The sequence below is a fragment of the Lissotriton vulgaris genome, chromosome 1_1 (genome assembly GCF_964263255.1).
Source record: "Lissotriton vulgaris chromosome 1_1, aLisVul1.2, whole genome shotgun sequence".
NCBI classification, from domain to species: domain Eukaryota; kingdom Metazoa; phylum Chordata; class Amphibia; order Caudata; family Salamandridae; genus Lissotriton; species Lissotriton vulgaris.
The window spans coordinates 140,778,685-140,799,382 of NC_141685.1; the positions used below are offsets into that span (position 1 = coordinate 140,778,685).

Here is a 20,698-nt window from a genome sequence, read left to right on the forward strand (position 1 = left end):
TATGGAAAGACCAGTCACTTCAGCATCCTCATCTGAAATGTTCCCAGAAAGACAATTTGCCTCAGCATGACAGAATAATGTTCATCTAAAGACTCATCCAATTCCCGAGAGGAAGCACACACTGCATAAAAGAAAGTTATAACAAAAGGTTACTTCTGCAGACCATCAAAGAAAGACTCTGAAAGAAGACTCTGAAGCTTACACTTCCAACAGCCAAAAGCACAGAGATTCAAAATCACCCTTGCTCAACAACCAGCTTTAACTAATGGCACAACTTTGAGACTTTCTACCTCTGAAGATAACACCTCGACCAACATTATCTAAACAAGCCCTTAATCTAGAATCTGGTTCACTCTTACCATTGCATATAAGCAAGAAAAAAACAAACTTGGAGCATTAACCCTAGAAAAAAATATTATGAAAACATGGACTGCAAGAACTAAGTCGGTGTTTACACCAACTTCGCTCATTGCACAGTAACCCAAAATGGGGAAAAAAGATATCAGTGCCTAAAAATATTTTGCTGAAAATCTCACCCTCACTGAACATGTGAGAATGCACACTAGGGAAAAACTCTCTCAGTGCTCTGAATGCCCAAAAAGTTTCAGCCGTAAATCTTATCTCACTGAGCATTTGAGAATCCACACTGGGGAAAAACCTTATCAGTGCTCTGAATGCCAGCAAAGGTTTTATATCAAACAGAGTCTTTTCCGACATGCAATAATCCACTCTAGGGAAAAACCTTATCAGTGCTCTGAATGCCAGCAAAGGTTTAGTACTTAACAGAGTTTTTCTCAACATGCTGTAACCCACACTGGGGAAAAACCTTATCAGTGCTCTGAATGCCAGAAATGTTTTAGTGAAAAAAGAAGTCTCATCCTGCATTCAAGAACGCACACTGGGGAAAAACCTTATCAGTGCTCTGAATGCCAGAAATATTTCCGTGACCAAAGTAGTCTCTCTCAGCATACAAGGACCCACACTGGGAAAAAACCTTTTCAGTGCTCTGAATGGCAGAAATGTTTCAGTGACAAAAGCAGACTCACTAAACATACAAGAATCCACTCCGTGGAAAAATCTTAACAGTGCTCTGAATGCCAGAAATGTTTCAGTGAAAAAGGCACTCTTATTCAGCATACAAGAACTCACACTGGGAAAAAACCTTATCAGTGCTCTGAATGTCAAAACCATTTCAGTACCCAAAGCAGTCTCGGTCAGCACACAAGAACCCACGCTCAGAAAAAACCTTATCAATGCTCTGAATGCCAAAAATGCTTCAGGGGAAAAAAAAGTTTCACTCATCATACAAGAACCCACACTGGCTAAAAAGCCATAGCAGTGCTCTGAATACCAGAAATGTTTCCGTGTCCAAAGAAGTCTCACTCAGCCTACAGGGCCCCATACTGGGGAAAAACCTTATCAGTGCTCTGACTGCCATAATTGTTTCAGTGACAAAAGCAGTCTCACTCAGCATACAAGATCCGACACTGGAGAAACACCATAGGAGTGGTCTGAATGCCAGAAATATTTCAATGACCAAAGCGGTCTCACTAAACATACAAGAACCCATACTGGGGAGAACCATATCAGTGCTCTTAATGCCAAAAACGTTTTAGCCATACATTTCTTACTCAACATGTGAGAATCCACACTGAAGAAAAACCTTATCACTGCTCTGAAAGACAGACAAGATTGAGAGTTGAGATTGTTACAAGCACCATAAGCAAACACACACGATCCGAAATGATCATCAGTGCTCTGAATGCCAGAAAAGCTTCAATTTTAAACAAAATCTCACTCTACATTAGCAAACGGACACAGGGAAAAGTGAATGACAGAAATACCTCTCTAACCATGTGGCACTCCATTCCGGGGACTGCCAGAAAAGATTCATTCAGAAAAGGTATCTCATTCTTCATCAGAGACTCCACAGTGGGGAAAAACATTTTCATTGCTCCGAATGCCAGAAAAGCTTCTATCTGAAAGCCATTCTTATGTAACGTGGGAGAATCCACACTGGGAATAATCCTTACGAGCCCTCAAAATACAAGTAAACTTGTGGTTACAAATTACTTCTCACTAGACATGAATAAACTCACACAGGAAAAAGCCTGATGGATGTTCTGAATGTCAGATAAGGTTTAGTTTCGAATACAGTCTCATTCCACGTGAGAGAATTTACTCTGGACTAAAGCCTTATACATACTCTGAATTCCAGAAAGGTTTCAGTCAAAAAGTCAGTCTCACTATAAATGCATCCACACCAGGTGAATAGGAACCCGGATCATGAGTTGCAGAACAGCTTCTAACACAACCTCACTTTACATAAAGAGCAAAAAGTGTAGTTGCCGTAGGATTAATAAAAAAAAATCTTGCAGGATAACTTAGGCTACCCGCATGCAACCTCCGGAGAAATATCAGCTCAGCTGATCACCGCGCCGTGAGGGCAACGGCCTTAACCCTTCACCCTGCACCCTGGGACCCTGTTTGCCGGGCCGCGCAGTCTAGCGCGGAGGCCGGCGAGAAACCACAATTCCCAGCTGCCCGCCTGCCTAAGGGAGGGAATTGACGCGCCCGGAGGCGCATAAAGTGGAAGGAGCGCCGAGAGCCTCTGGGATTCACATCAGCTCAGCTGATCACCGCGCCGTGAGGGCAACGGCCTTAACCCTTCACCCTGCACCCTGGGACCCTGTCTGCCGGGCCGCGCAGTCTAGCGCGGAGGCCGGCGAGAAACCACAATTCCCAGCTGCCCGCCTGCCTATGGGAGGGAATTGACGCGCCCGGAGGCGCATAAAGTGGAAGGAGCGCCGAGAGCCTCGGGGATTCACACCAGCTCAGCTGATCACCGCGCCGTGAGGGCAACGGCCTTAACCCTTCACCCTGCACCCTGGGACCCTGTCTGCCGGGCCGCGCAGTCTAGCGCGGAGGCCGGCGAGAAACCACAATTCCCAGCTGCCCGCCTGCCTAAGGGAGGGAATTGACGCGCCCGGAGGCGCATAAAGTGGAAGGAGCGCCGAGAGCCTCGGGGATTCACATCAGCTCAGCTGATCACCGCGCCGTGAGGGCAACGGCCTTAACCCTTCACCCTGCACCCTGGGACCCTGTTTGCCGGGCCGCGCAGTCTAGCGCGGAGGCCGGCGAGAAACCACAATTCCCAGCTGCCCGCCTGCCTAAGGGAGGGAATTGACGCGCCCGGAGGCGCATAAAGTGGAAGGAGCACCTCTCGCCCCGCGAGTCGCGCGCGGGAGCGCCCGGGGCTAAGCCCGGGCAAAGGGCGGGCCCTCTGTGGCCCTCCGTGGACCGACTAGGACGGGACGGGCCACCCCCCCTGTAATTACTGCAAAAGGAGGTATAGTGCACATACTATAACTTAACTTTGATAGTAACATCATTACTGCCATTGTGATCATGCCTTGTAAGGGGGGAACAAGCCCAGATGCGCAAGGGTGTCATGCGGGGCAAATGCACCAAATACTTACCACAAGCTCCCGGCCAACTGCGCATGTCACAGACATAATCTGCCCCTGTTACTCCCCATCTAGTACACTATCTCCCCCACTAAATTCCCCAAGAATGCAGAATCTCTCGCCATGGGGAGAGCTAAATGGACTATGTAATACAAAATATGTCAGTGTAGACTCACCCTTCTTGGCCACCAGTACCCGCATTACAAATACTAAAGGCAGTGTACAGGAAACACCCTCGTTATCGAACAAAGTCAATACACAAGCCTCCGTATTTTCATGGTTACTACCTGTCAACAGAGATAACACTGAGGTCAAGGTCGAAAGGACTCAATTAAAACCTCATACACCAACTGTAACTCCCGTGATGCCCGTTCATCATCCCCCTACCATCAAGGAGACTGTTGTCAAACTGGACGAACAAATATCTTATTCCCAGATCTCTCTTTTGACTCAGATTGAACAACTTGTGAAAACTATCATTTCCCCACTAACAGAACAAATCAACGTTATAGGGGAAAGGCTCTTGGGTCTCGAGAACAAAATCACGGCCATCTTGAAACCCACTGATAATCCTGTAAACTCGAACCGATCCCATCCAACCATCACTTATCCACCAGCTAAGCTCTCTGCCACCCTTAAAAGTAAGCAAGCCACTCCATTATTTCCTATAATCCCAGATTCAACTACTTTTAAAGCTCCTTCCAAACCTGTTATATTAAGGCCCCCAGAGGTCAAGTCAGTACGCATTGCACCAAATATACACCTTCCGCCACAAGCAGCGCCATATGTGTCCGTCCTCACTGGAGTGCCACCACTTGCGCTGGGAAAAACTGAGAGCCAGCTGGATCTAATGAACAAAGTTATATTCTGGTTGGGAAGGAATAGACCCCTACCACCGGACAAAGATGGCGGAATCCTGTCTGTGAGAAGGGTGGGCTGGTTGGGCCGTCTACCAAAAAACATTTCAGGGGATTTGGTTCTAGTCAGATTCAGGAATCAGTACATTGTACCATATTTAAGATCTTGTCCAGCCCTAGAGGGGGATGGTCCAATACAGACTTGGGACTTACATGATTTCTATCCCTGTACGCCAAATATCCCCCGATTAGGAACAACAGCCTACCACCACCCGTTGGATGGGGAAGTCCAGGTACCTAGTGATACTAGTTTCCGTGTTGCCAACAGATGGGTTTCATTGCACAATTGTCGCAACTTTTGAGCTCACTCACTTTAAAGGACAAACTTGTGTACCTTTTATTCAAGATAGGGATAAACCCCCTGAAAATATGTCTTACCGCCGATTGCTGAGGTTAGGGCTATGCCTTTTTTTGAATGTGAAGTTATGTTTGTGTTGAATGTATATACTTATTTTTAATTACTGTTATTTTTGTATGCTTTTATGATTTTAAGAAAGAAAATCGAATAAAGCTTCTATTCATTCATTCATTCATCAGGGTTGGAAACAATCAACTAAGTGCCACAAAATCAGTAATTTAAGTATCAGAAAGTTACAATACTCTCAAGGTCTCTACTCGACTCAGAAATGTTAGTGCTTAAAAAAAAATCTACAAATTGCCATAAAATTCACAATATGAATGTATTAAATGTTTTCAACCCCAATGGTTTCTACTCACCCTTCTTTGTTAACATGAGGAAATATACATTTTTGGTCAAGTTGTGTTCCCTATCGTGTACCCCACCGTCTCCATGTACCAGCTTAAAGTGCATCTAACTTCCCTCCTGTGCCAGCTATGAAGACGCAAATACATTTGCGTCCAACGTTAACATGTCCTCTTTTAGACCCACCCTGAATGGGTTGAATAGTCCGTTCCTAAGTATGCTATGCCAACGTCTTTTTGTAGTGTGCTTTACACGTTTTTCAGCTCTGGCAAAGTAGGCCCTGAATTCTGCCATCGAGCCTTTTTCCTGGCTTCTGACTCTGAAAGCCTCAGCCCAGGCTGCCTCTGTACTCGTGACCTCTGACTTACTTCCAGCGCGACCCACCGCGCTCAGCTCAGCCTGCTGCCTGCCAAGACTGACTTCAACCTTCGAATTATCTGTTCCGTTCCTCGAAAATGCATTCCTGCCTACTAGTTTAAGTAAACATTCCCCCCAGCTGCAGAGCAGAAGGGCCGGCCTCACTGTCTCCGTGCAAGTAATTCATAGCCTCTGTTACCATGCTCCCATGGAAGGCCCATGCCCCCACGCTTCTCATGCAGACACTTAGGCGCTTATACACGCACTCACAGTCAGTATAGAATAGCTTCTGCCCCAGAGACCTTTTCCGTTCAGATAATATGGTTCCCAAACATCAGATATCAGATATGATAGAAGTACGAGTTGATCTGACATGCCAGACTTCTGTCTCTTTCCGCCAGTGTAAATGTCAAGTCCCCTGCACCCTCCAGTTTCCACGTCAATCACACGTCATGCAGCTGCGCGCGCATCCAGGCCTCAGATTTCTGCTGACATTACAAGATTCTGCTTTGTTGCCACCCACTTATGACACCTATCTGTGACGTTTCTAGCACACACCTTTATGTTCACGCCTATTTCACGCCTTCTAATTACGTATCACTACCACGTGAATGCTGTTATCTTGTTTCTCTCAGCTGTTACGCCTACTGTATTGGTTTCTATAATGTAACTTAAGTATATAAGCTATGTATTGTCAATAAAATGCTGCTCTATCCCTTCCTGAACCCTCGTGGTTGCAGGAACATGATATCCAGTTCTAGAACGATTCCTTTTTAAGGAATAAAACCCCTAAGAACTCTAACACCACGGACTCTGTTTTTTTCTTTCCGATTGAGTTATTATTGATTAAGTACTTACCTGCATAGAAATTAAGACGGTAAATCAAATATTTACCACAATATTTTGGCGCCCGAACAGGGACCCCACCCCCACCCCGCGCGCCGGTTGGTGCGTTGCAAACTCTGTCTCCTGCCATCAGTTAGACGGAAACTACGCGTACCAGCAGGATTTCCTGTATCTCCCTCTGGCCCACGGAGGTGACGAAGACTGCAATCAGCACCCAGACGAGGCGTGAGGAGTGCGGAGGATCCCAACCAGAGCCTAGCCGAAAGAAGCAAGGTCCGAGGTGTCAAGAGGCCCACCAGTTTCCGAAGCATCCACGTGTCGAGTCGAGTCGAGTCCGGTCCAGTCCAGTCGAGTTTTCCGAGGCCTTCTGTTTCCGTGCTTCCCGGTGAGTACCATTGCTGGGACGTATCTAGACGGGTTTGGGTACACAAGTCCGGTCTGCACTGTTTTAGACAGTGTATCTGTACTGTTTAGCAGTACATCAGTTATTCAAGTTTTTTGCATTGTCTCTGACAGTGTATCTGTGCTGTTTAGCAGTACATCCGGTATAGGGGGTAGTCATATATGTCTCAAATATCTTTTCATGTGATTAATGTCGTGGTATGAGTGTGACTGTTTTTTTATGTGCATTATTGTGTTCTTGTGTAACTAGCTGTATTCAGTATTAAGTAGCAAGGATTGAGCATTCAGTACTAAGTAAACAAAATGCTGTTTTTCAACAAGTTAAAGCAGATAGGAACTAGGAAAGGGATACTAGAGGAAGAAATTCCTCTCCCCCCTAGGGACACTCCTGGAAATTTTATGTACCACAAGCATGGCTTAGATGCCATATTGTATCTAGATTTATGGGCCGATTATACTAAGCATCTAGACGAAAGACACAGATGGCCTGTTACCGGAACATGGGATGCCGAGTGCATCATGAAGGTAGAGGAAGCACTATGGAAAAAGAAAGCCAGACAATCTCAGAAAGACGCCATAGAGTTTTGGCGTAAGGAATCACATAAGCGTGCTGAAAAAGCACTACGTAGAGAAGACAGACTTAAAGAATCAGATAAAGCCCAAGAAAACGAATTAGTTACTGAAGGGATCCGAGTAAAATCAGAGCAAATAGACCGCGCACGAAACAATCTCGTAAATGGCATGTATCTCGCGGCCGAGGGTTCGCCTGAGGCCACTTCAGAAATACCGAAAAATCTGCCGCCACCATTGGTTCCAACTAAAGTAACTCACAGGACCACTAAAGACATATTTCTGAATTCCTATCTAGAGGATGTAGCACCCACTTATGCCAATCTGCCTGTCCACGTCCCGCCTACTGACGGTGACGGGGGTGGCAACCCGCCTCCAGACCATAACCCGCCACAACTGCAAGCAGGTTTCCCCGTTCGACAGCCCATCATTCCTCCACCTCCACCACTTCCCGCACTTAAAATTGATCTACCGAAACCGCTTCTACCTGATCCTACTAAAAGACAAGTTCAAGTACAGATACAGACTCCACAGAGAAATAATGTCCATGCTTCCGCTTCAGGAGGTGCGACCGGGGGTCACCAGACCCCGCATCCAACACACAGATTACACCTTAGGGATATGCAGAATCCTTTTATACTCCAATCACCCCGTCTCGACATACTCAAAGAACCGCTCCAAGTTTGCAGATACGATCCAGTACCCGGTAAAGATGATAGGATGTTTTTAGCATCACTACGCTTACGACATGCTGCAGATTACCTATTGTTATTATCAGGAATGAAAGAGCACCTAGATAGAATATATCACTTTGTCCAGACTGGGCAAGACCCTGAAAGTATTAAGGATGCCATGGCGCATCAGAAAGTTGACATTCAAGCATATATACTACGTTTTTTTATAAATTGCCTAATCAGAGAACGAGACAGGCCTGGGACAGAACAGGATGAATTATATGGACTCAACAAATGGGGTCAAAATATATCTGAAGGAAAGCATGATAAAGGGAGTTGCATAGCCAGTATGTACAAGAGAATAAGAAAAGCAGTGATAGAAATACACGAAAAAGAGAAAGAAAAAGCTTCCTCCGAGGAGGAAGAAGAACTTGAAGAACCAGAAAGGACTACAGATACGATAGCGTATGTAGGTAAGGGAACTTACCTTAGGAAAGGCATTCGTCCAGAAAGCAAGAGAGTTTTTCTCTCTGGCATAACAAAACCGAATTCTCCTGAACATCAGTTCCAAGAGACTGATAAAAGGCTTCGAGACCGAATAGGGTACCATGTACTCAATTCTATGGATGAACAAGAACTAGCCCGGTCAGCAGTATTATGGGCTGACAATCCGAACATATACAATGACGACACAGTAGCGCAGACATTTCTGAACCTTTCCCCAGACGAGCAGAAATTAGCAGGTGTATACATGATTCAGCACCTCCTCACGTTATACAGAAACCAACATTCTGATCCAGGTCCCTTACACGATACATTAGAAGCACTACTCATGGATAGATGGAGAGGTCTAAGTACCAAGTTAATACAAATAATTCTAGAACAACGACATAGATATAACACCTTCGTAAGCTCCGAATATGTTCCCGCTCCGCCCCCAGAAAGAAAAATGTATCATATGGAGCGTCTGCATGGCATTGAAAGTCAGAACCCCTTACGAGAAGTGCATCCAGTTATGGGTGACGATCATACCTTGAAACGTGTGTATGTACACACGCCTCTGACCAAGTTAGAACTGTTAGAAATGAAGAAACTAGTACCGTGCCATGATAAAGACCCTGCAGGTTTTCATAGAGAACTTAAAGACATGTTACTGATGGGGGATTACAACTATGAAGATATCATGAAAATGTTAAAGGTACTGCTGCCCACGGGCATCTACGAGAAACTCAAGGAAAAAGAATGGGAGGTGGGAGACAAAAAGATTGTATGGGCAGAAATAGAAGACGAGGAGGAAAAGCGTATCCCAGGGCTAGGCCTTGGGGAGAAAACTAAAGCATTACCAGGTTTGATAGTACAGGTTCTGCCAAGATTACTGACAACTAGAAAGGAAGATTGGGACACAATCTCAGCATGTAAACAGAAACCCGATGAAGATACTAGTGACTTCTATTCAAGATTCGAGAAATGTTTCATTATTAATAGTGGTCTTAAACCAAGTAGCGAGTCGTACCCGCATCTTTTTGTATCAAAGTTAGTCGAGAATTCCCTGTTAGCAGTTAAAAACCGTGTATACAAGGTTGAGAGTACATGGCAAGCAAATACGCCATCACATATGTTACAAATGTTACAATACCATCAGAACAGAATTAGAGAAGAACAAGATCATGAACAGAAACGTATGAAAGACACGAAAATGAAAATGTTAGTGGCCCAATCAGTTCCAGCCGACAGCCAGAGAAAGGGTACGACCCAGACAGGTCACGCCGCAGCTCCCGTTAAAGGGACATGCAATTATTGCAAGCAGCCAGGTCACTACGTACATGAATGTCCAGTTCTGAAACATAACATAGCAACAGGTAAAACTAAAGAGAGACCGCATCCACCAAGACAAGATCAGGCCCAGCAACAGACTTCACAGAATACACAGCCTATGCATGCTTCATCTCATACAGCACAGACAGTAGCGGTACCACAGCCACAGCCTATTGCCGCGACTCAGCAAGTTTCACAACAGATGTACCAGTATGCCCAATCTGCTTACCCCGATTACCAACGATACACATGAAACAGCCTAGAGAGGGAGTTTGGCTTGCCTCTTATTGAAATTCCTGTAGATCAAGAGGGTCCTTATGTACACAGTCAAGTATTGGGAAAAGACAGAAAGTTTTTAATTGACACAGGGGCAAGCCGCACAACAATAAGCCATGACGAAGTCCCAGGGGCACCCCTCTCAGGCTCACAGAATGTTTCCCTTGGTTTTTCAGGACAGCCCATTGTAAATGAGGTATCAGAACCCGTCCCCCTGGCTGTGGGTCCATTATCACGAGTTACAGACCTGTTACTGACGAAATCATGTCCAGAAAATCTGTTAGGAATAAAGACATTGAAGGCTCTAGGAGCCGTAATATGTTGTTCTCCGGAGGGAGTTAGACTCTTTCTGCGAGATTTCAAGGGTCACTATGTATTACAAGAGTTTGATGTCAGATTGAAAAATGTACCAGATCACTTGTGGGCACAAGGCCCAACTGATGTAGGTTGTATGCATATCACACCATACCGTGTTACACTCAAGCCAGGAGTTGTTTTACCCCGAATCAGACAATACAAGTTACCACCCGATGCTGTAGTGGCTTTACTGGAAATCATTGAAGAGCTCATTGCCCAAGGAGTGGTCGTAGAGACCGACTCCAATATCTGTAATTCACCCATCATTCCGATTCTTAAACGTACTGATCCCAATGCACCGCCAGTATATCGGCTGGTGATTGATTTAAGAGAACTGAATAAATGCATTGTTCCACAGTATCCTGTGGTCCCCGATATCTCTTCCCTATTGACTGCTATTGATTCTGAAGCAACGTTCTTCACTGTAATTGACCTCAAGAACGCCTTCTTTAGTGTACCCATTGATCCAGAGAGCCAATACCTCTTCGGATTCAGTTTAAATGGACGAAGTTTCAAATTTTCCCGCGCACCTCAAGGATTCACAGAAAGCCCCAGCATCTATAGTCAAGCACTGAAAAGACAACTAGATTGTATTCAAATGCCAGTTAACACCGCTTTACTGCAATACGTCGATGATCTGCTGATCACCGCACGAAGTGAGCCCGAATGTGAACAAGCATCACTGACAGTTTTACATTTTCTGGCCGACAAGGGACACAAGGTGTCTCCTTCGAAGCTACAATTCTGTGTTCAGCAAGTTGTGTACTTGGGTCACTTGCTGTCCAAAGTGGGGAGACAGCTCACTCCCGATCGCATTCAGTTAATTGTAAATATGTCACAACCCCAGACACAAAAGGAAGTGCGGGCCTTTATAGGCCTCACCTCGTACTGCAGACAATGGATTCCTCAATATGCATTTCTAGCTAAACCACTCATTCAGTTAACGACACAGGAGGCAGCGACTTCGACTGTCCTCCCTTGGACTCAGGAACACACACAAGCCTTTGAAGAATTAAAGAAAGCCTTATGCCAAGCACCAGTTTTAGCGACACCATGTTACAGCAAACCTTTTACACTTTTTGTTACAGAACGTGATGGTACAGCATTGTCTGTCCTCACTCAAGACCAAGCAGGTTCACATAAGCCTTGCGCTTATTTTTCAAGTACATTGGATTCAGTAGCCCAGGCACTCCCTGCGTGCTTGAAGTCAGTAGCAGCAACAGCCTTAGCAATCAGACAGAGTGATTCAATTGTATTAGGACATCAATTAACAGTACAAGTTCCACATTCTGTAGAGGTTCTTTTAAATAGAACCCAGACTCAGCACTTGACTATAGCAAGACTGACAGGTTATGAATTGACGCTCTTCCAGCCACACATAGAAATCAGACGCTGCAGCATTCTGAACCCCGCAACATTGTTACCTACAATTATGACAGATCCAGCCCCGCATGATTGTATAGAGGTCATTAATGCAGTAACAAAGCCCCGACGAGACTTAACCGATGTTCCATTGACAAATCCAGACCTGACACTTTATGTGGATGGTTCATGTATGAGAACAAGTACAGGAGAATTAGTGGCCGCGTATGCAGTGACCACTGAAACCGAAGTCAAAGAAACATATCGTATTGACACACTGTCCGCTCAAGCAGCAGAGCTCATCGCTCTGACCCGAGCCTGTATACTAGCCAAGAACAGAAATGTTAACATATACACTGATTCCCGTTATGCGTTCGGAGTCGTACACGACTTCGGCATGTTATGGCAAGAACGAGGTTTCTTGACCTCTCACGGTGCCAAGATCCAACACGGTCCCCTCATTCAAGCACTGTTAGAAGCAATACATCTGCCCTCAGGCATATCCGTCATGAAGTGTAAAGCACATACTAAAGTTACAGATTCTGTTTCCCAGGGTAACGACCTGGCAGACCAGACAGCAAAACATACAGCCTTGACTCACACCCAGACAACTGACGTGACAAAGACAATAGTACCGACACATTGTATGACAGTCAGGGATCCTGCACTAGATGTAATCGATATTCAGACACATGCTACCCCATATGAAATAAAGAAATGGACTGAACTAGGAGGGATACAGACAGATCAAGGTTGGATGACGAAGGGAAAATCTACATGGTTTCTCCCTGACTCTATGGTTCAAGTCATAATCAATACAGCACATAGTCCAGCACATCTAGGAGAGAAAGCGATGTTAGACAGTTTACAGAATCTCTGGTGCAATAAACACTTACGAGCAGCAGCAAAACAGAAAGTGCGTACTTGCATGATCTGTTGTCAGTTCAATCCAGGTAAAAGCGTCCCCGTAGAGCAAGGTGGATTCCATCCTCCCGATCACCCTTTTGAAGTCCTCCAGATGGATTATATCCAGATGGACCGTTGTTGAGGATTCAAATATGTCCTCGTAGTTGTTTGTGCACTTTCCCGTTGGACCGAAGCATATCCAGTCCCAGATTACACTGCTCCGACCACTGCCAGACAGCTGGTTCGAGAATTCTTCCCACGATACGGCTTGCCTCGTGTTGTGTACTCAGATAACGGACAGCCATTCTCATCTGAATTAATGAAACAAGTTTCCTTGCTGCTAGGATATCAGTGGAAATTCCATTGTGTCCGACATCCCGAAGCCGCAGGCCTTGTAGAAAGGCATAACCAGACACTAAAGACCCGCCTTGCTAAAATATGTAAAGAGAAAGGGGTCGACTGGATAGTCGCCCTGCCAGTTGCACTGTTCTACATGAGAATGGTTGCCCATTCGAGATCAGGACTATCCCCGTACGAAGTGGTTTTTGGCAGACCACCGAATATGTGGGGGACGCCCATTCCTAAGAAAATTACTGATGTTGATTGTAACATGTTGACAGATTACCTTGCCTCCTTGATGTCTGCACTCCAATCATGTCGTTCACAGGTTGCCGCAGCCTTCCTTGACAACACTGATGTAAAGCCGCATGATGTCCGTCCTGGGGATCTGGTCTTGATTAGGAACTTTGACAGGAAAAGTCCGCTGGAGCCCCGCTGGAAAGAGCCGAAGACCGTCCTTCTTACTACGAGGACCGCGATAAAGGTGGAAGGCAGAAAGGGGTGGATACATACGAGTCATATTAAACGGTGCAATGAACTGAAACCAGACCCAGACTCGTCCACCCCCTCCAAAGACTGTATTGAGCCTAGTGACTTTAAAGTTCCCGAACGAGAGAAAACTCCCCAAGAGGAGTATAAACTGAAACTCCGATCTAGCAAGTCAGACAGTTTAATTGTTTAAGTCCTCCCCTAGGTGAATCGGTTAAATAGTTTCTGACATGTATCCCCTAGATCGAGATAGAGAGAGAGAGAGACAACTCAAGAAACGTACATATTGCAAATCACTCCGTAGTCACTGTATAGTGACATTATTGATTATGTTTTTTCTAAGTCTTCTGATTATTGTTGCCAGTATACTGCTTCCTATCTATTACCCTATTTTCAAGTGTGAACAATCTGCTTACAATGTTTCTGCTGAACATTCTTTTAGTGAATTACCTCCACACGAACTTTCTTACAGACTCGCGCTGCGCAACAACACATTCATTAGTATGTTGCATCATTCCCATCAGACTAACAATGCTACAAACTGCTGGATATGTGGCCGACTCCCTCCCTACCAGAAATACAAGGGAGCTCTGCCCCTCTTTCCGTACCCGTTCACTCACAATGGCTCCTGTGGTGCATGGTTTAGAATAATTAATTCCTTAGATCCTGATATTGCTGTTTTCAAAGGGAGCTGGGTTTGGGGAAACTTGAACTTAGTTTTGCTTAATGTCTGTTACCCTGACAAGAAGGGACTCCCCACTAGAATAGGAACTGATCTAGAAAATGAAGTGTATGGATTAGGTAATTATACAATTAACCTTATGATTCTCACTGTTGAATCCGAAGCTGCACCAGTTCTCCCCGCTATGTCAGTATTACCAGTCACTGGTGAATTATGTATCAGTAAGAAAGGTTCAGTACACTTAGGTCATAGTAAATGTACTACTGTGGTCGAATTCAGTGATCAAGGTAAATCGTCCTTTAGAGCTACCCGTCATTCCTACTTTGTTTGTGGTCATACCGCATACATACGCTTACCTCCTGATTGGGATGTTACCTGTTACATAGCATTCCTTCTGCCACCTGTTTTTCTAGCTCCTCCTGATTATCACAGAAATACAAATCTAGTAAAGAATAGACTCCGAAGAGATCTCCCGATTGTCGACTACACAGAAACGGCATGGGAACAATACACAGATTTTAATAAAGGATTCTTTTTCTTCTTAGGCCCGGTCCAGAATAGTAAACTAATACGCAGATTAACTAGAACACTTGAAGCAGTAGTAAATGAAGTCCGCCATGCGGGTTGTTGTTCTTCAGAATCGTCTTGTTATTGACGTCATCTTGGCAGATAGAGGTGGAGCCTGTAAGGTCATCGGGTCAAGTTGCTGTGTTTTCATTCCAGAAAACGCGCCATCTGTATACAAAGCTATTACACGTCTTCATAAAATTGCAAATCTGATACATCAGAATCCAGGCACCTGGACTTGGTCCGGTTGGTTCTGGACAACGTTAACTGCTTGGGGATGGAAGATCCTATCCTACTTAGGCATTGGCCTAGTCCTAGTATTCAGTTGTTGCCTGTGCCTACAGTGTGGGCCAGCGATTTGTGGACTGTGCGCCACATCATGCATTGAACATTCCAGTTTTCTCTCAAGACGTGAAAGAAAGAAAGAAGAGCAAATGATGTTACAAGAACAAACTGATCGATTCATGAGGATCGATATATCATGAAGGGTCCGTAGGGAACAAGGAGGGAATGAGGAAATATAAATTTTTGGTCAAGTTGTGTTCCCTATCGTGTACCCCACCGTCTCCATGTACCAGCTTAAAGTGCATGTAACTTCCCTCCTGTGCCAGCTATGAAGACGCAAATACATTTGCGTCCAACGTTAACATGTCCTCTTTTAGACCCACCCTGAATGGGTTGAATAGTCCGTTCCTAAGTATGCTATGCCAACGTCTTTTTGTAGTGTACTATACACGTTTTTCAGCTCTGGCAAAGTAGGCCCTGAATTCTGCCATCGAGCCTTTTTCCTGGCTTCTGACTCTGAAAGCCTCAGCCCAGGCTGCCTCTGTACTCGTGACCTCTGACTTACTTCCAGCGCGACCCACCGCGCTCAGCTCAGCCTGCTGCCTGCCAAGACTGACTTCAACCTTCGAATTATCTGTTCCGTTCCTCGAAAATGCATTCCTGCCTACTAGTTTAAGTAAACATTCCCCCCAGCTGCAGAGCAGAAGGGCCGGCCTCACTGTCTCCGTGCAAGTAATTCATAGCCTCTGTTACCATGCTCCCATGGAAGGCCCATGCCCCCACGCTTCTCATGCAGACACTTAGGCGCTTATACACGCACTCACAGTCAGTATAGAATAGCTTCTGCCCCAGAGACCTTTTCCGTTCAGATAATATGGTTCCCAAACATCAGATATCAGATATGATAGAAGTACGAGTTGATCTGACATGCCAGACTTCTGTCTCTTTCCGCCAGTGTAAATGTCAAGTCCCCTGCACCCTCCAGTTTCCACGTCAATCACACGTCATGCAGCTGCGCGCGCATCCAGGCCTCAGATTTCTGCTGATATTACAAGATTCTGCTTTGTTGCCACCCACTTATGACACCTATCTGTGACGTTTCTAGCACACACCTTTATGTTCACGCCTATTTCACGCCTTCTAATTACGTATCACTACCACGTGAATGCTGTTATCTTTTTTCTCTCAGCTGTTACGCCTACTGTATTGGTTTCTATAATGTAACTTAAGTATATAAGCTATGTATTGTCAATAAAATGCTGCTCTATCCCTTCCTGAACCCTCGTGGTTGCAGGAACATGATATCCAGTTCTAGAACGATTCCTTTTTAAGGAATAAAACCCCTAAGAACTCTAACACCACGGACTCTGTTTTTTTCTTTCCGATTGAGTTATTATTGATTAAGTACTTACCTGCATAGAAATTAAGACGGTAAATCAAATATTTACCACAAACATATGATTAAAATATATATTTTGGGTGCAGTGTTTTGTAAACTTGTTAACATTATTGAATATAGAATTTTCATCATACGATACAACAGCAGTAAAACGTAACAAACAAAGTACATTTGATAAGGCTCTTGCAGGTGGATACTCCTTTACCTGCAGATTCCTCACCTGGTGAATATTCCGCAGGAGCCAGACAGAATCCTGAAAGTTGAGAGCAGTATTGCTGCACCTTCGTAGATGACTTTGTGCAGCTCAGTGTTGACGTCCTTCTGCTCCAGAAGTGATGATCAGAGCCGCATATAAGCACAACCCATAAGAATAAACACTGGGGTCCGAAGGTTTCATTATCTCGCTGGCCTGTATCACATATGCAGGCCTGGGCAGTTGTTAATTCACCATTTGTATCATGAGTAGAAATCAGACAAGGCCTTTTCCTTTCTAATAACTCAAATTGTATTCTCAGCAGCAAGTGTATATGCACATTCGTGAGTGACGCAGGTGTGGTGCTCAAGGTGAAAGTGATATGATAGAAAAATCTGATGCACAAAAACACAGAAACAGGACTGCCTATTACTTTTGTACAATACAAGTTAAGCAAAGCTGATTCTTAGAAGACATAGTTCATGTGAAACAGTCCCTGTATAGTTGATGTTTCAACCATTCCAGTTAATCAGTTAATTATCATGGTCTCATCAGTACTGTAGATTGCCACCTCTCCTGTATACTGCTCACACTGTATTCATCACTCCTCAGTAAGGGATCTTATGTATCACAGGCCAGCATTCCCTAGAGGAAGTCAAATTCAATGAAGCAGTTCCAGCGCCCCGTTCGCATGACCAAACACCTGAAGCCATTGACTCTTCTGCTTGCTGTCAAACAAGTTCGAGTCTGATACGTCCTGATGAGATCCTCGTGATTGACTATGTTGTCCGGGAGAAGCTGCACCAGCCCTCCTCTGATGGTGGGCAGGAATGCCATGAGCACCAAGCGAAATGTTTGCATCTCCCTACAGATTGATGTGGAGTGTGGCTTCTGCCTGTGACGAGGGTCTTCTAATCTGCACCTCTCCTGTATGGCCTTCCCAACCCAGAAGTGGTGCATTTGCCACCACTGTTAAATCTGGGTGGAGTAAAGAGAGGAGTCTGTCGCTGGCACAATCTCAGTTGCTGGACAAAATGTTAGATTCTGAATCCAACAGGGTGTCTCTGTGTCAGGAAGGACACAATAAAGAGGTTTTGCGGCTGCGCCCGCTGTAGCAGCAGGTGACTCAGTGGCGTGTTGTCCCTCATGTCGTGGACATTGTCTTTGTGCGCCATGTCCATGAAAGAACTAGGAAGGCTGTTGGGTTTGCAGTGGGGTCTGGCATTGGCAGAGTTGAAAAACCCTACTGTATCCACTGAGGGGAGAACATTTTTGATGAAATTCCTTGGCGGAGGCAAACAGGTCCAAGAAATGTGCTGTGGCTCTGCTTTCTTTAAATCTGTCTAGTGCTTAGTCTTCTTTCTTGTTTAAAAGACACAGCCATGAACGGCAGGTTCATTAAAGATGCTTAGATGTCTTCAGAGAATCCTATATACCTAATCCAGTTGATTCACTGAAGTGCCACACTCGTGCCTATCGCCTTACCCAAGAAGTCAACCATGTCCAAGCTACAACGAATTACAAACTTTGCAGCAACGCGTCCATCTCGTATAGCTTTCATTAGGTTCACCGGCAGAGTTTGGCCAATGTAGCCCACAGGGCATGATTATATTAGGAAGCAAAGTCATTCAGACCCTCTAGGATTTGGTGATGTACTTAAAAAAATCTCTAAATTACCAGTTTTTTAACAAGCCTGCGCTTTCTACAAAAATGCCTGTGAATGCAACCTCCTCCTTGTATTGGTCAAGGGCTCAACACTGGGCCAATAAAAGAAGGGGTCTCAGTGGCAGGCAGGTGGTGCGTTCTTTTTTTACTTACTCCTCACCTGCCTGCTGCTGTTTTGTATTCTTTTGGAGGGCCGCAGACACCACCACCTGCTGCCAGACTGGTGGACTTTCCTGGCTTCACCCTGGACTCTTCTTTAGCTGGAAGGGAGGAAAGAAGCACGTCTGAAACCGGGGCACCGAAAAGATGATCACTTAGATTTTCCCGGCCTGATGCAGCAATGCGCATCTGTATCCTGCTTCACTTTCCTCGTCCGAGGCCTTAGGTGACCCTGGGTGTGAAAATAGAAGGGAGCATGGTCCTAATCAAGGGGGGCAAATATAATCAAAATCATGCCCGCCTGGCCTATGGTGGTTAAAAAACAATTGTGCCCAGAGGGCAGCTTTCGGGGGTCCAGTAACTTAATGCAGGGGCCTGCCTCGGATGAGCACACGGCAGGCACAGGGGGCTAATCATTTTTTTATTGAACCAACTGCTCATGGGGAACGAGGCTGGCCCAGAGGGGCAATATTTTACTGAAGGTTGGGCCTACCCAAAGTTTCAGTGCTCCCACCACCCCTCAAAATAGCCAGGTTGAGTCACTGGCACGAGGACCTTTGGTGGCTCCCGCTCACCACTTTTTGTAGAGTGTTGGAGGGTAGATTCTGGTGGTTGAGGAGCTCCTGGGCTGTCTGGTAACTACAATACACACATGCTGCTGCAAGGCTCCGGTCACTTCTGTACACTTCTGGGGAGATAGTGCATATGTTAAACTCAGGACCTTGTGGCCTTCAGTCGTATTTTTGAAGCCTGACTTGCAAACGGTGGAAGTAACATGGGTTGCCTCCCCCCCTCAGTTGGCATCATGTCGTAATTTTATTGTGTTTTCCAAATATTTAATTTTGGGTGTATTTAAGGGAGTATAATTTATAACTGTATTCCAAAAGCCATTCCAAATAATGTTTTTTGGGTTTATCGTTGCTCAAATGTGTGTAATTTCTATATTTATACGTTTTGTTCGCCTTCATTGCTTGATTTTGCTTGTGATAAACTAAGTGTCACTCATAGTCGTTGAAATGTCACTCATAATTACAATGAAATTATGAAAATGTCACTCATAGCAATCTGAAACCTTGGCAGCTATGTGTCTTAAAACACCCTTGTCTGTGTCTTTACAGGCGCCAGTGCTTGTTTCCCTGCTGGAGGCGGCGCTTCCGTCAGCGGCCACCAGAGGGTGCTCCTCACCTGCTGATGAAACCACTGAGCTGCACATTGCATGAAAGGGAGAAGGGTTTCCGGGTCAGTGGCGGCAGAGACAGCACCAGCAGCGGTCATGACATCACTTCTGGCCTTTCATCATGTGTGTAGCCTGCTGCAGAGGAGGAAGAATCCTCTTGTCTGTGCATTTACCTTCATTGACAGTCCCCCCCTCAGACCCCAGACGTGCCCCTGCCCCCCCCAGACCCCAGATCTGCCCCCCTCAGACCGCAGACCTGCCCCTGCCGCCCCAGACCCCAGATCTGCCCCTGCCCCTCTCAGACCCCAGATCGGCTTCTGCCCCCCCAGACCTAAGATCTACCCCTGCCCCCCCCCCACCCCCTCAGGCCCCAGATCTGCCCCCAGATCTGCCCCCCTCAGACCCCAGGTCTGCCCCAGCTCCTCCAGACCCCAGATCTGCCCCTGCCTCCCCAGACATGGAGAGTGTGGGGTCGAGGATGACCCCTAGGTTTCTTGCGTGGTTGGTGGGTGTAGGGGGTGCTCCTAGTGCCGTCGGCCACCAGGAGTTGTCCCAGGCGGAGGGGGTGGGGCGAAGATGAGGACCTCTGTCTTGTCAGAGTTCAGCTTCAGTCGGCTGTTCCTCATCCAGTCGGTGACATCCTTCATTCCTTCGTGGAGGTTGGTTTTGGTAGTGTGGGGGTCCTTGGTGAGCGAGAGGATCAGCTGGGTGTCGTCTGCGTATGAGATCATGTTTAGGTCGTGCTGTCGGGCGACGTGGGCGAGTGGTGCCATGGAGACGTTGAATAGCGTTGGGCTGAGAGATGAGCATTGGGGTATGCTGCAGATGATCTCGGTGGCTTTGGAGCGGAGGGGGGGAGGCGGACGCTCTGGGTTCTCCCAGAGAGGAAGGAGGTGGTCAAGTCCAGGTCCTTCTCCTGGATTCCGGCGTCATGGAGACGTGCTCTTAGTGTGCAGGCAGACTGTGTCGATAGCGGGTGACAGGTCCAGGAGGATGAGGGCTGCGGTTTCTCCATTGTCGAGCATGATCCTAATGTCGTCGGTGGCGGCGATGAGTGCAGTTTCGGTGCTGTGGTTTGCTGCGGAACCCGG

At 46.0% G+C, this 20,698-nt stretch overlaps 1 protein-coding gene and 1 pseudogene across 1 annotated transcript in view; both read left to right on the forward strand.

Moving 5' to 3' along the window:
• The window catches only part of LOC147737808 (uncharacterized), a 450,038-nt gene that overhangs the window by 219,823 nt on the left and 209,517 nt on the right, over positions 1-20,698 (forward strand). The window lies entirely within an intron of this gene.
• LOC147737812 (uncharacterized) lies at positions 556-1,326 on the forward strand (annotated as a pseudogene).